Source organism: Camponotus floridanus, unplaced genomic scaffold (genome assembly GCF_003227725.1).
Source record: "Camponotus floridanus strain SB8 unplaced genomic scaffold, Cflo_v7.5 scaffold2, whole genome shotgun sequence".
NCBI lineage: Eukaryota > Metazoa > Arthropoda > Insecta > Hymenoptera > Formicidae > Camponotus > Camponotus floridanus.
Window position 1 is genome coordinate 910021 of NW_020229325.1, and position 15134 is coordinate 925154.

At 36.2% G+C, this 15134-nt stretch overlaps 1 protein-coding gene across 8 annotated transcripts in view; it reads left to right on the plus strand.

The window, feature by feature from the left end:
* Positions 1-15134, plus strand: part of LOC105258293 (tyrosine-protein phosphatase Lar) — a 369476-nt gene that overhangs the window by 96664 nt on the left and 257678 nt on the right. For 7 of the 8 annotated variants that reach the window (XM_011269465.3, XM_011269470.3, XM_011269471.3 and 4 more), the window contains exon 3: positions 13445-13558. The gene's annotated coding sequence lies outside the window, so the exon portion shown is untranslated. The remainder of the gene's footprint in view (positions 1-13444; positions 13559-15134) is intronic. The other variant, XM_025408046.1, reaches the window with a different exon arrangement.

Consider the following 15134-nt stretch of genomic DNA (forward strand, 5'->3'; position numbering starts at 1 on the left):
TGCCGGCTGTAAGACATAAAGCCACGTATATGTGGAATTTGCGATCGAAACTCGTTCCTCTGATGATTTCTGTATATCGCTGTAAACGTCGTATACACGCAGATATACGAGATTGAACGGCACGGAAAGGAAAGAAATAAAACCAGCGTACTGCGATATTTTGTATAAATTTAAATTGTTTATTATACGAGCCAAGAAATCGATTGCTCGCGATATTCCATGCGCGGAGGGTTGGCATTTAAACGGTAGATGCGCTCTCGTTGCACATGATACAAGGCGAATGCAAGAACATTGACATGATTAGTCTTTTTTGCTCGAATAAAGTGTTGTATACTCAATATGCGCTGTAAGTGCACGTCGATAGAATTTTTACGATATCATAAACTATCTACGGCGCGGAAAGCCGAGGTGATGATACGTACTTTACTCTTCTGAATATTCTTTCGCAACTCGCTTTGCCGACGAAGAGCACTGTATCGAGCACAGTATATAAGAGCCGAATGTGCTGCTTTTATGCCGGTATTGCTGGAATTTTATTAGGTAGATTTTTCGCTGGTCTCGCGCGCGCGTCGGTCTCTTTTTCCCTGCCTATCGTGTGCCTCGTTTATCTCCCTTTCTTTTCTTCTCTTCCACTCCATCTTTTTTTTTCTACCTTCATAAGGGCACTGGGAAAGCTCTCGCTTGGCAAGCTTTGGCAGCCAATATCTCGGAGTGCGACTTAGTCCTGATCCCTTCTTTATGTCTGAATTTAAATAATGGAGACTGTGCTAATTTGCTGTCAGTGGCGGTCAATCTTCAAGCATACTGGACGGAATTCAATCGCGCGGTTAAGAATCTTTTGCGAAAGTCCATTGAAAAATATTCTGCTCGAAAATCTATTATCTTTCTATAAATTTGATTTAAGAAGAGGGACGGATCGTTGAGACACAATCATAAAACTTCAATGATTTTGTCATAAAGTTATTAAAGTATTTTCTGTATAAAAGTTAGTTGAATTTTTCTTCTGTGATTTTTCTTAGGTACCACTCTTTCACACGATTTTTATTCAAGGATAGAAGAGTACGAATATAATTAAAAGATTTTCTAACGAGACAATTGCCGTAAAATAATAATATATGCGAATTTTATAGGTATAAGTATGGATGAATAATTTAAAGTAGCTATTTTATATCATGCTGAAGATACTAAAGAAAGATTTAAAAATGAGGAAAATTTATTTTTATATATTTTTTCTTAAACGACTTCAAGAGTAAAGATAGCTCTTTATATTTAATTTTTATTTTCATTTCAATTTGTTTTATAACAAGGTTGCTTTTAATATGAATATAATTTTAGAACGTAAACTCTTGATATAAATGTAAAGTAGTGCATCCGATTTTAGCAAGAAATTTATATTTTTTTGAATAAACGCTTCGAAAATAAACGGTTCATCCGATTGATATTTTCATTTTAACAAGATCCATCCGTATGTGTAATTTCTTCAATGAAAAATGCAATTATATATAAAACATTCATTTCCTACGTCACTGTTGAAAGGAACTATTTCTAATATGCAAAAACGTTTTAACGTTTTAATTTTTTAACTTTAATAATTGAAATTGCGATAACGCTCTAGTTGTAACTTTATGTATATCGGAACTCTTTTTCTTTGCTCAATAAATCACATTATTTATTAAAGAACCCGCAATTAACGAGCCAACTGCTCGAAGCTAGTACTTGCGGGAGATAACAAATTTAGCGCTACAAAGTTCAAAATATTTTCCAACTTTAATATCTATGATAATCCTCTCTATCGGTTCTTCACCTTTCGTAATCGTACTTTTCCGCGATAGTTGCTTTCTTCGTTCCGTATCGTTGCATTCCTTTGTCGATCCGCGACTGTCTTTTTACGGTTACGTAAACAACGATTTGAAAAGCGATTTCTGTGACGCGCGCAGCTACCGAAGACAGAAAAAGATCGCTGAACCTAGCTTGAAATGTCGCAGTAAAAATACTTTTACGGTCAATAAGATTTCTATAATCCTAGTCAGTGTAATAGCACGTTATATTTTTAAAATCATTTTTATTCAATAAAGCTGATTATCAACGAACAAACGATCGATTTCTAAACGACGTAAGGGAGAAATGTTGGTGTAACTACTCCGAAATATTCTACTGAAATTTATTATATTTTATTTCCTTATGACGTTACCATGTTATTATCTCAAATCGCATTTTGCGCGCCAATAAATATACCGTGGCGCCGAATTATTAATTAAAATTAACATAAAGCCACATAATGTCGCGTAAAATCGTTCCGCCGTATTGGAGCGTTAGCGTTATAAGCAGTGGATTAAAGTAAAACATTGTTTCAGATTAAATTTATTCAAGTTAACATTTGCGTTGCATTTAACACAATATAAATGTAGAAAAAAATAAAGCAATAAAAATATACTCGTGCAACATATTATAGTAAAAGTTAGACGAATTATAAATGCAAATTATTGAAACATTGCAGAAAAAAATATTGCAATCGATAGCTTTGGGATATACCGTTAAAAAATGTCTAATGTTATTTCAAGCAAATTAATATTATTCAAGCAAATTAATATTATTAAGGTTAATAGCGTAATTATCGATATTTAAATTACCTTTTCCTTTTTTTAAGACCGGACGCCTGATTACTATTAATTTATTCGATAAATTGCAAATTTTAACTTTTCGCTTCTTAGGCGCTTTTCCGATGGTCGTCGCGCTCGGAACCAGATAAAATAAAACGAAAAGCCTCGCACACCTTACATAAGCGTTATTGAGTTATACAGAAGTGAAAGCTTGCCTCAGCGCTTCCGTGTTAGGACCACGGCGGCAAGTGTGCTCTAGCTCGCTGGTTGGTTTTATGAATATCAAGTGTTATCGTTGTACCTCGAATACTACCATGGCAAGTAATAATATATTGTACGTCGTTGTTTACCGTATCAACGACGCCCTCTTTTCTCCTGGGCAAACGTTTACTTTTCACTGTCAGGTATTATTACTTACACCATCGACAAATATTTGTCTATCGGAAAATTTGCTGTTGCTATATTTTGTTCATAAGTTATGTCATACCGTCTTAATCGTATGACGCTCTGCCAATCTTTCGTGAATAATAAAGACAATCGTGAAATACTTTTTACAATTAAAGAGCTGCTCGTAAAGAGTCGTTGTAAACATTGAATTTCAAACTGTTGGCTATACATGTATAAGCACTACAATTAACATCTAAATAAAGATAAGAAGTAAAAAGCAAATTGGAGTTTGCCATTAAAAGTACTAAAATATTTCACCTTAGTCCGCAAGTAGCAATTATTTTCCTAAAACCAATGAATCTACTTTTGAACAGTATTTGGCATCGATAAATATGACGTTAATTGCATCATTAAATGAAGTTGCTGTGAAAACTTGTGCATTTAGCACACAGATATTTATAAGAATATTTATAGATGCGAATATTTTTTAGCTTTTTGGAATAAACATCGCCGAATTCGGATACGTTGCGCGAAACAGCGATGTTTAACGTTATAATCAAACGTGAAATTCAAATGTATTTAGCCTTAGATCGCTCGCTCGACTAGAATCACCCATTTCCTATTTCGAGCTAAATCCCCTCTATAGAACCCATTAGTTCGAGTCTAATCTTCTATTCAGCATTTCCGTTATAGTTGTCAACATTACAATGGAAGGCTGATTAAACCAGTCCGTCGTTACTGCTGCTATTGCACACGCCGTCAGTGTCGCGGGCAACACCGGCGTTGCTGTTGCTAAAATAATTATTCGATCACTTTCCAAATTGATGCAAATCGGTAGTGCCGCGTGCAACGCGAATAAATAGCGCAGCCGGTGTGGGGAAAATACTGCAAAAAAAAAGGGATGAGAGAGAAGGTCGGCGTGCTTTCCAACGAGAGCCCGGTATCTCGTATTTTTTCGTCCCATCGTATAGCCGGCCTCTCGCTACAATTTCCCAGATCGTTATTATTTATTATCGAAGTACACGGCGTGTAACATCGATACGCCACACGTAATCGACCGTGCAGAGAGTTCGATCCGCTTTTGTAAAATGCGAGAGAGCGAGAGAAAGGCAGGGAAAACGTTCGTTTTGCAGGATAATTCTTGAAAAACAATACAAGCAACGTACATAGAGTTATATTTTTTGTACGCTAGTTATATCGCGATAAATTATTAATAACGATATATGTTTATGATATTAGCCATGATCCGGCAGGGTATCTATTTTTGAAATTTTCCATTGACGTACACACGGGGTACGCACAATATACACGTATGTACATATTATTTTCGTCGATACATATATATTTTTATTTCTCCCTTCCGAATGCAAATATCGAAATTGAAATTTGCAAAAGGGCGAGTTCATCGGTACAATATTTCGGCCCACGGGGAAATAATAATTAGCCGAGTCGGGAAATCTATATGAGAGATGGAATTATTATGGTATGTAGCGTTATACGCGGACTATCACGAACATTACAATTTCAGGCGCGTGATGCGCCGCTTCCAATCGGAATTCGAAATTTCGTGGGTAGCGGGTTTGCGGATAAATGGCATGTACCAATATAACTTGTTGCAAGGCTAATTTTAACCAGCGGTTGTAAACGGCGCGAATCGAACCAGCCGCTTCGCGCCGTACCATCGCGATAATTTTCGAAAAGTCTAGCACGCACGTGTTCTGTATTTCCCGTGGGCGAGCACTCGGCATTAATTGCGACTACACACACGACCGTTGCTTTGTTCCTTTCGCTCTCATCTTCTCATGCCTCTCCCCGTCTCTCGCTACGAGCATCGATACGAAGCGGCGATCGTTAGCGTGAATGCACCGCGAATCATTAATGCGATTACGAGGTGTGTAGCGCGGTAATCGGTGTAATGTATTTCACAATTTTCGACCAAGTGCGGAATAACGCGATAATGAAATTTTTCCGAGATTAATCCGCAATAATCGCGCATAGACGTATACAACTATCCGTAGTAACGGCAAAATACGAAAATGCGCATTAGCGCTTTAATTAAGTTTGTTAAAAAAGGAATAATATATATTTAATAATCGTCAGAAAATCAAACATTTATTATTACATCTGCAAAGTATATCAATTGTTTTTAAACCTCGTATAAACGTATAGTAAATTATTTGAAGCTTGAAATATATATGTGTTCTCGATAGATTTTTTCTTCAATTTCTTTTTCATTTTCATCTTTTCACATGTGATTCATTAACATTACGTGCGTGCCACTCGATGATATTCACTAACCGATAAGCTACGCCGATTAAATTTATCCGAAGCGTATATTCGTTGAATCGCGCGCGTTAATAACTCTCAGTTATCAGCAGTTCATTGCACCTAACTCGCAGACAAATAGATCTACAATAAACATACGATTTATGCTGTACGTGTACGCGCGTACAGAAGGGGACATCACAATTTGACATATGGATATCGCGCGGCAATACAGGCAATACTGGAGTCATTACTTTACATCTCGCGCACGGGTCACCGCCCAATTATTGACAGTCGGTGATGTAATTATCCACCGTTATGAAACGCAGAAATCACGACTAAATGTAATCTGCAACGGCATATCCGATATTCTTTTATGTTGATTCTCGCGCATAGGGATTTCGTGCCGATAATCATTTCTCGTTTTGCATAAAGGCAAAATTGAAACGAGCAATTTTGAAGAGCAGCTAGCCAATAATCCATTTCGCAAAGAGAATGCACATGTACGAGGACGAGTCTGAGAAGCTGAATATTTAACTCATTTCTAAAGATACCGAAAAACGTGCATAAAACGCGATATAGATGTCGTTTCAAATATTTTAACATTTACTGTAACTTAAATAACAAAAATATATATATTCTTTATATCTCATTATTATCTCTTTAAAAGATTTTTTCCTGTTTTTTTTATATTATAACACACATACAAACAAATGGATAAAGCAGCGAAATTTCGATTTGTGAAGCGTGTTATCATATTGACTAATCAACCTGCTAAAATATTGATTCAGTAAATGAATGCTGTACAGAGTATGCTGTACTACGAACAGGGCGATCTCTGTGCTTCTATTTCCTTTATTCCTCCCGTGAGCTCACGACAAATTATTTGGACAGCTATTTCGTGCATATCGAAACAGTTTTGTTCACAAGCGCAAGAATAACTGTGTAGTGATGTAGTGATTAATATGATAAAACTGCAAAATAAAAATTGTCATAATAGAATAACATGGATTGAAAATAAGGCGAGACACTTGTTTGTTAAAAAATATAAAAAAGATAAATAGAAATATTTTTCATAATTCTAAAAATATGATTTTTTAAAGTTAGAATCACATATATATACATATATTCAATCAATTTTTCGAGACATATTTAATTCTGAAACAATGGTCTTTCTATACATAACTTTTTATCAATAAAACCTTTTAAAAATTGTTAAGGAGCAAAATGATTCATATCTTTTTATATTTTTTTTGTCAAATCTGTTATCCTTAATTTGCGAATTGTGTGGCAGACTTTTTAAAAAAATATTGTAAAACGGTTAAATCTGAAATATCTGACGTCACAATCTCTTTTAATTTCGAAGAATATATTTTATATTACATACTCGTATATAGACATAGTTTTTTTTATTTATAAGATATATATAAATATATCTCCTACATATACAATGTAAGAATATCGGTCAATACGTTTAAAGGCGAACGCATCTTGGTAAGAAAGAAAGAGTAAGAAAGAAGATAGAAAATCGATACATGGGAAACCGTAGCAAGTATGTATTCAGACTCATCTAACGTCGATTTATTCACGTTATACGTGTCGTGCGACGTCACGTGTGTGTCTAACACCTGCGTTGATCATCGATCTGTCGCTGTCTACTTTCAGAGAATGAAAGCATATCACCGACCAATCGTCCGTTCTAATAACAACCGTCGATATGGATATAAAGGGACTGCCCGCTGCGAGAAATAACGTTTTTTTTACCTCATAAAGTCTCTATGATTATGTCACATTATCGTATATCTTACGAAATGATCGTTATGTCGAGCGCAATGTTTAGTGGCTTTTACATAAATGGAGGAACGTCAGCCACGCCTTTGAGCACGCATTTTTTCTCATTAGTAACGCACGGCAAAAAATTTGCAGAATGTAGGCAGTAGACGCAAAACATGCCATTTACCCATGAAAAGATATCATTGTTCGATGAAGTAAACGATGAGATAGCGAGCAGCTTACCATATATGTGTATCTATACGTGGAAGCTATTGCTTCATTCCTTCGCTGTGCTCGCTGTGAAACCGGATGAAACTGGCGAAACGAGCTTATGTAAACAGTGCAAGAAAAGAGAAAAGAGAAAAGAGAAAGAGAGAAAGAGGGCCCTCGAGCGTGATCGCACGTGGGGAGTATCCCCGATGCGTGAAAACAAAGAGAACGCCACCCGATATATCTGCTTGGGCTGTGCGGTCGGATGGTACAACCTCGATTAAAGGTGGTTAGCCGGCTGTATTTTCCTACCCATTTTATCAACCGCGCGTTAAATATCGTCGTTATTTGTGGCTTCCGCGTCGACTAATATCTCTGGATATCCTAACTAAACGAGACGGTGAGGACAGTGCACCCGTGAATTCGACAATACCTCCGGTCGAGCCCTCACGTATTCACCCCCTAGGACCGAGGACCCGACCCCTCGGCTGACCTTTCGTAAATAGCGTGGAAGCTGACTCGATAACACGCGCAACCGTGCATCCTGTGCAGAAAATCAAATGTGCATATAGGCGTTTGCGGCTCGGAGAAAGGTCACTCGTGTAACGTATTCAAAGTTACCATTAAATGTCATGCTTAAATATGTTCTGCGGAAAATATCGACTATCTGTCTGGCATAGCAAGGCCGGCGACGTTGGTCAAACCGCTGCTTTCTGCGGCGTGCAAATTTTTTCTCTCCCAGTTCTCGTAGCGCCGGATTTTACTCCTCGGCGACAGAAATTGAAGTCGCTTCCGTCTCTCGGGCACGTACACCAGTTATTTCAACGATATAAGGAATTCTTAGGAATTCGCTGTTGGCGATCGAGTGATCTGGATACTTTACCGGTGCGAGACAGTGCCATGAATTCTCAAACAGTTGCGAGCTTCGTAATTCCTCACATATCCAAGCCCGCGTCGAATCCTAAACGTCTCGCGAGTATAGTTCCCGCAAATCTTGACTCAATCGCATATATAGCTTAGATATCCAAGAATATATTACAATATCCTCTTGAATTTAAACGAATAAGTGACGGATAAAAATATGACTAATAATATCCAAATATCGAAGGAAACTTTTTTTTGCAAGTTAAGAATTTGTATTTTTAAATAAATTTCTATAAAATATGTCTTATTCGTTTTGACGATGGTCTATAGGAAAATTATATGATACAATATTAAGTTTGTCGATTTAGCATTATCATTACGGATACGTTCTATTTTGCTTTGTTGCACTGTCCTTCTAGAGACGCGACATATTTAGACCTGGCATCGTTCCTTAACTCCAGCCTCCTCCAATTCAAGCCAACCCTTCAATGAAACCGATCTTACTTGGGGTGCGATGTAACATTTGTTCAAGGGGTCACACACGCACATTTTGTCCCTTTTGGTAATGGGAATTGAAACACGCCAGTGCGACGATTTACGATCAATACCGAGAATTCTAGTTCAAAATTTTGAACACGTAACGCACATTGTATCGTATGTTCTATAGGATTCGTAACATTGATGGCATATCGCGATTTATTTGCCTCTGAATATTCGTACTTTATATTTTCAAGCATTAAAGTGTATGTATTTCCGTGATATCACGTGATAAATTACTACAATAATTCGATATGCACATTATATGTAAAATCATTTTTTTACAATTTTATTTTTCTTCTCATACTATTTTTTATTCTTTATTGATGATCAATTTGAAAATAACATGCCAATAAAACAAGATTTTTACATAAACTAGGAATATTGTACAAAGAAGAGAAAAAACGATTAGAAGAAAAGGAGGAAATCGGTGTAATAAATATTAAGGTCCATCAAATGAGGCCAGTTAAAAGCGAAGAATCGAATATGTATCGTTTGAAATCGCAATTTAAACCTTTACGATAAATTGACGCCGAATTTTCAGTAAGACTGGCAGCTTTACTTAGGATTTATCCCGTGGGAAATCAGTTTCGTTCGGTGAAACTCGTAATATTATCACAGTGCAAGGCAAGTTTGAAGGAGGCCGAATAATCGAACACCGAACTATTAAAGTCGATAGTCGACTATAAATATTCGAAATTGGCACGTTCATTAACTTTGAAAATTAATATTAATATTGATCCAAAAAACGCGTGTATATATTTGAATATTTTATTACAATTATTATGTAACATACTTATTATTTAATAATTATATAATTATTAATTATTTTGCGTTCATTATAATTGCAAAATACATCAATCTAACGTACAGGTGTATTATATAAATATTTTATTAATACATTATAAAGTCTTTTAAAAATATATTGGAAAAGAGGAAAAAATGCGTGGGAAATTGCACGTGATACTTGTTCCACGTGTTTCATTCTTCTCCTACGAGAATTTCCTACAAGAATGTCAATGCTGCCCTTTTCACTCTTTGATAAAAAATTATCCGATCGTTTATTATTGTCTGACGCTTGTATTGTGCTCTCCAATACTTACAATGTACAAACAATACAGAAAATACATAACGCTTATTTATTTCATTACTCAATTTTTTAACACTTATGTTAAGTAAGGTGGCAAATTGGTTTTCGTCCAATCTCACTCTTATCCGTTATATGGAGCTTTCCTCGAATATTGTAATCAGCTTTGACATAACACATCTCAAGTCGTCGCATAACATTTCCGCTTTCATTCGATGCGATGCAAATGTCGGATATTTGCTGCTTGTTGAACGTACGAGTGTCTTCGTGTCTTTCTTTGCGAATAATGTTTCGCGAGCAACGAATAGCGAAGGAGACGTTCCTCCTCCTAGGACGCAATACCTTCGAAAGGTATTTTATTAACGGCGAATGAAACAGACAGCGCGGACAAAAGCTGACGTGCTATATTGTTCGGGCGATACATTGGACGGGACGGAACACGCAACATGAGCCGCGCAATTGCACCGACCTGCATTCCGAATGCACGCGAGCGATGCGGTCGCTGACTGCAATTGTGGTCTTCGCGCGAGCTATACTATACGTATGGAAAAAACAGATCGACGTGTTTGACGATATGTGCACTATCTTTCTCTCATGTTATTAAATTTCATTTATTATAAAAAATTAAAATTTCGTATTTTTTAAATTTGATAATTTTTTTTCTCACTTGTATATTTTTCTCTCTCCTTTCTCTCCCTTTCTCTCTCGACGTTAAACGAGAATATCCTTTGTGGGTGCGCTATATCCTGCATCCATTTTGCTGCCGGTCGGTTTCTTTGCCATTGCGTATCCTGAAAAAAGCTGGCTTATAGAGATTGCGTAACGCACGAGAAACAAGTGTCTAAAAGCTTCCGTTGCATCGTTCCGACTAGCACAAAGTTTGCGAAGTAATCAGAAACATGGAAGGAGACCCGCGCTGCGCTGCACACATTTATGCGAGTTTGAAACTCCACCTTCGCAACCTCAATCTCCTCCTATTATAACGTCTACGACGATGAACGAAAATATATCTCCGGCGTAAAGTTTTCGGGGGCTTGAGTTTAACGCGAACATAAGTTATTAGACACGCCCGCGCAATAAAATTATATTTCGCCTGTATCTGCCTCTGCGGTGGAAAGTCACGTCAATTACGTGATATCGCGTCGAAGGTAAATTTTCATCGCTCGCTCGCGCTCCGTTAACGATGAGTGTAACCGGATAACCGAAAACGAGCCAACTTGATACAGTTTTAAATTCAAGTTGGAAAGTAAGCAATTAGTAATTCCTTTCGACCAGTTTTCTCTAACGGCCGGAAACTTTCGACTATCCTCTAATTGTGAAGAAACGAACGACGAGGGAAGGAGAGAGGGGGAGAAAAAAAGGATGACACTCGCCGTTGAAAGCGAAGGCACGTGTTTCAAGTATCTTCCGAGCGAGGAATCCTTGATATTAATTAGATGAGCTCGTAACTCTGAAATCGGAGAAGTAAGAAGCCGAACTTCGTTTGGGAGTTCGTTAAAGGAGTTACTCGCGTTCGTATGGCGGCGGATATCCTAACTCGCGTAACGACTCTTAACGCGATGGTATCCTCGCTCCTTGCAGCCTCCTCCTCTTGTAACGAACGCAAAGTTCTCAGCGTGGAACACACCCTTCGTGGATGCTTACAATTTGTTGCACGCGACAATTTGTTGCACGCGTGTCACAGAGCTAGACATCTTCCCGCGCGATTTTCCCAATTATTCTCTCAACATTAAATGGAACATTTTACGAGCGCATCAGCTTTAAACGTGAATTCTATTTTTTGAAAAGCTCTCTCTGCTTAGCGTAAAAATTGACCAAACGTTTTCATCATCATCAGCAAAAATCTCTGTAAAAATATCCTGATTTTATGAAAGCAGGGGAATTATCCAGATTTAAAAATATAAAAAGATACAGCTCCTCTAGCTTATATTCATAGCTCCTCTATCTATTTATTCTATAAAGTAATTAACAAAATAATGATTCTGTCGAAAATATAACAAAGGTAATCGTTTGTTTTACAATATACTCGTTGCTGTCTTCGCAGTGCTTTATATGTACGATATGTTTAAAATCAGGAGAGATGACTATATTTTTTTGCAAAAGTTTTTATCACGCAAAAATTGCTGTTTTATTTAGTTTGTAACTTTTAGCACAAGCATCGCACGCGTGCATTTGCGTAAAATAAAAACGCACCAAGCGATGGGTTGAAATAGCTATAAGCGGATTATACATTTGACAGTTATATTCGTGGAGCCATCTCTGACCATCTCTGCGAATATGGAGTAACTTTTAAATAAAATCATTTAAATTATGAATTTATCTTAACAATCCGAGTCAATTAATTCGGAATTAAAGATAATTAAACGAAATAATAACTCGATTAAATTTTCATTTTACTTTCTAAAAATATCTGTTCTGAAAAACTCTCTCGATGAGAAGATGACAATCTATTGTACCGACATTTATTAACTCTGATTTAATTAAATTTTATTTGTATATCGGATTTCTTATTTGTCAGGAAACCAAATAATAAATCTAGAGTACTAAAACGAAAAGAAATTTTTAATTCGAATATTAGTTTGCGGTCGATACAACAGATCAAATGGAGTTGCTCCTTTCGTCGAAGGTTTCCTAAACGTCCACCAGATAGCGGAAGGCGCGACGTAGCACAATATGGCCGCCTAGTATTGGCATCGCTATGGCAATTCTCTTGGCAGCTTCCTAATTGCCTTTTTTATACATTTTACACGAGTTTTTTAACATCAGTGTCTAGGAAATAGATAGTGTACGTGTACATGTGTATTATGATGTAACTGCGGCGTGGTGAGGTGCCGGAAAGATCGCCGTAAAACGCGGTGAGTGTCTCACGTCATTCTTCGCGCAGTAACTCTCGGCTACTTGCTTTGTCGTTTCGCGTTATCAGCCAGTCGATTTGTTTATCAGTCCTCGCGGCCGCGAGGATCGATTCCACCAGTCGGCATGTGATTTCGGAGCGGCGATCGCCCGAGCGTATCCGGGCAACGAAGCGAAGTGCGTCGCATGTGTCGTCGAATCCTGTCAGTGTGCGCATATAACCTCTCTGTATTTCGCAAAGTTTCGCAAAGTCAATTTTCCACTCTTTTCGTTTTTCGATATTCAAGTATCTGCCATTAGATCGCGTTATCGGAATCGTTGCTCCGGAAAAGTTCTGCCCCGCGATTTCGCTGTCATCGTTGAACGTCGCGCGAGCGTGTCTAGGCACGACGACGCAACGCTAGTAAACAATCGAGATTGTTTACCGATTCTCCGCTACGTCAACGACGTTCGCATGTGCGGTCATTGACGCGCCGGTAGATAAACGAGCGTCGCCATAGTAACCCGTTCGTCTACGAGCGTTTCGCGTATTGTGATTTGCGATAGTTGGCTAGAATGTCGAAGCCGTCGAATGTCGTGAGCGCGAGATTGAATGTTGCCCGAACCCGTTCGAGCATTATCTTATTTTATCGTTATCACGACGAGATAAACGATTTTGGACGCGCGTGTCCTCGTCTTCGTCGTCGTCCGCGGAGAAAAATTGCGTCGCGAACTGTCAACTCGATTGTCACGCTGTGATGGAGCATAAGCGCGATCGTCGGTATTTTTAAATGTAACAATATGGCTAACGATAAATGTAATAACTACGTAGGAATGTATTGATTTTTCCGCTGAAATTAATATGTGTCTCTGTAATGTTTGCTTTCAGGGCGGACCTAACCACATTCCTGTGAGAGTCTGAAAAGCGACATACAGGTGCGTACCGACAGAGGCATCCCGCGGAGGGATGTTTGAAGTATCCAAGCAGTAACGACCGATACACGTATGTTTATTATGTTGTTTATTTCTATTTTGCATTATATTTCTTGCTGACCACAATGACCACACATGTATACAGAAAATAAATTCTGATATCTCTATTGCTCCTTTTGGATTATAAATTATTGTATACACGTATATCGCGCAATTGAGATACATTTTTGGAATTTTATAATTATCGTACACATACATACGTTATGTCTGTAAAAACCAATATTTATAACAAGATGAATAAGTATCATAAATATTTTATATACAGTAACTCTCTACTTTTGTATACAGTATACTCTCTTTCTCTTGTTTATATTTAATACATTTATATTATGATTATATTTGTTTATATTACTGAGAAAACACTCGTTGTTTATTTGTTTTATGTTCGGCTGTTATAATTAAATTTAACTTTTAAGAGTATAAATCACATGTCTGATTAACATGTTTAATTAAATTAGAGATAATAAAATTCTTATCAAAGAAAATACTAATTACAATGTTTATATGTGAGGTCATTTCATAGCTGAATAATTATCTGTTGTTTTTTATTTAGTTTTTTCGCTTTTTGGGAGGCTTACATAAACATTAATTCAGTTTTATATTTTTGATCTAACATGTATATATTTCCGTCATTATCATAAGAAATACTTTCATTATAAACTATTTTTTTAATTTGCTAATACAATAATATAAGTTTGCCTAAGAGTAGAATTTTCTCGTATATAGTTATGGATTTAAGAAACTACTTTATTTTTGCTTTATTATTACTTTAACAAAATTTTATTTAAAAGAAATTCAGTATTTATACTTTTATTATAAGGCTTTTTAATAAATTAGTACATTATTAATAATAAGTATGTATACATGTTATTTTATGATCTATCCATCTTATATGTAATCATTTATCCCAATTTTATTTATGCCATGGTATATTTTATATTTTTCGATTCTCGAGCAGTACAATTCGTTAGTTAGGATAATATGAGATAAATTTTTAATGCTCTATTATCTTATACAGGATATCATGGAGAAATTTATTCAATAAAGTTTGTTTGCAATGTATTCTGATTTCAGTTCAGATTTGCTCAACAAACATATTAATTTACAGACAAAAATGTACATACATTAATATCTAATGATGAAGAATGTTTTTTTAATAAATATGCTCGGGTGAAGAGCATTAACTTCAGCATTAATTTCCATTAACAGAAACTACAAAAACACAAACATAATTCAATCTTTTGTAAAATACTTTAATCTTTTATCGATTTTCTTTGATATGAAGCTACAGATTTGATAAAAAGTTCTTTATTGAATAACTTATAATCGGGAAAAAATATAAATACTTTTTTGTAGATAATTATAGAATAAGCAAAGTAATATTAATTTTTCTACATTTTATTACACATAATTTATTTTGCTACTTTCGGTTTAGAGATTATATTATAATTAACTATGTTAACATTTGTTTACTACCTGTTATGTTTTACAGTCAAGCTCTTTTAAAACAACTAAATCTCATTTAAAATTTAATATTTTTATATCTTTTTAAACACATCACAAATATTAAAATATACGTACTTCAA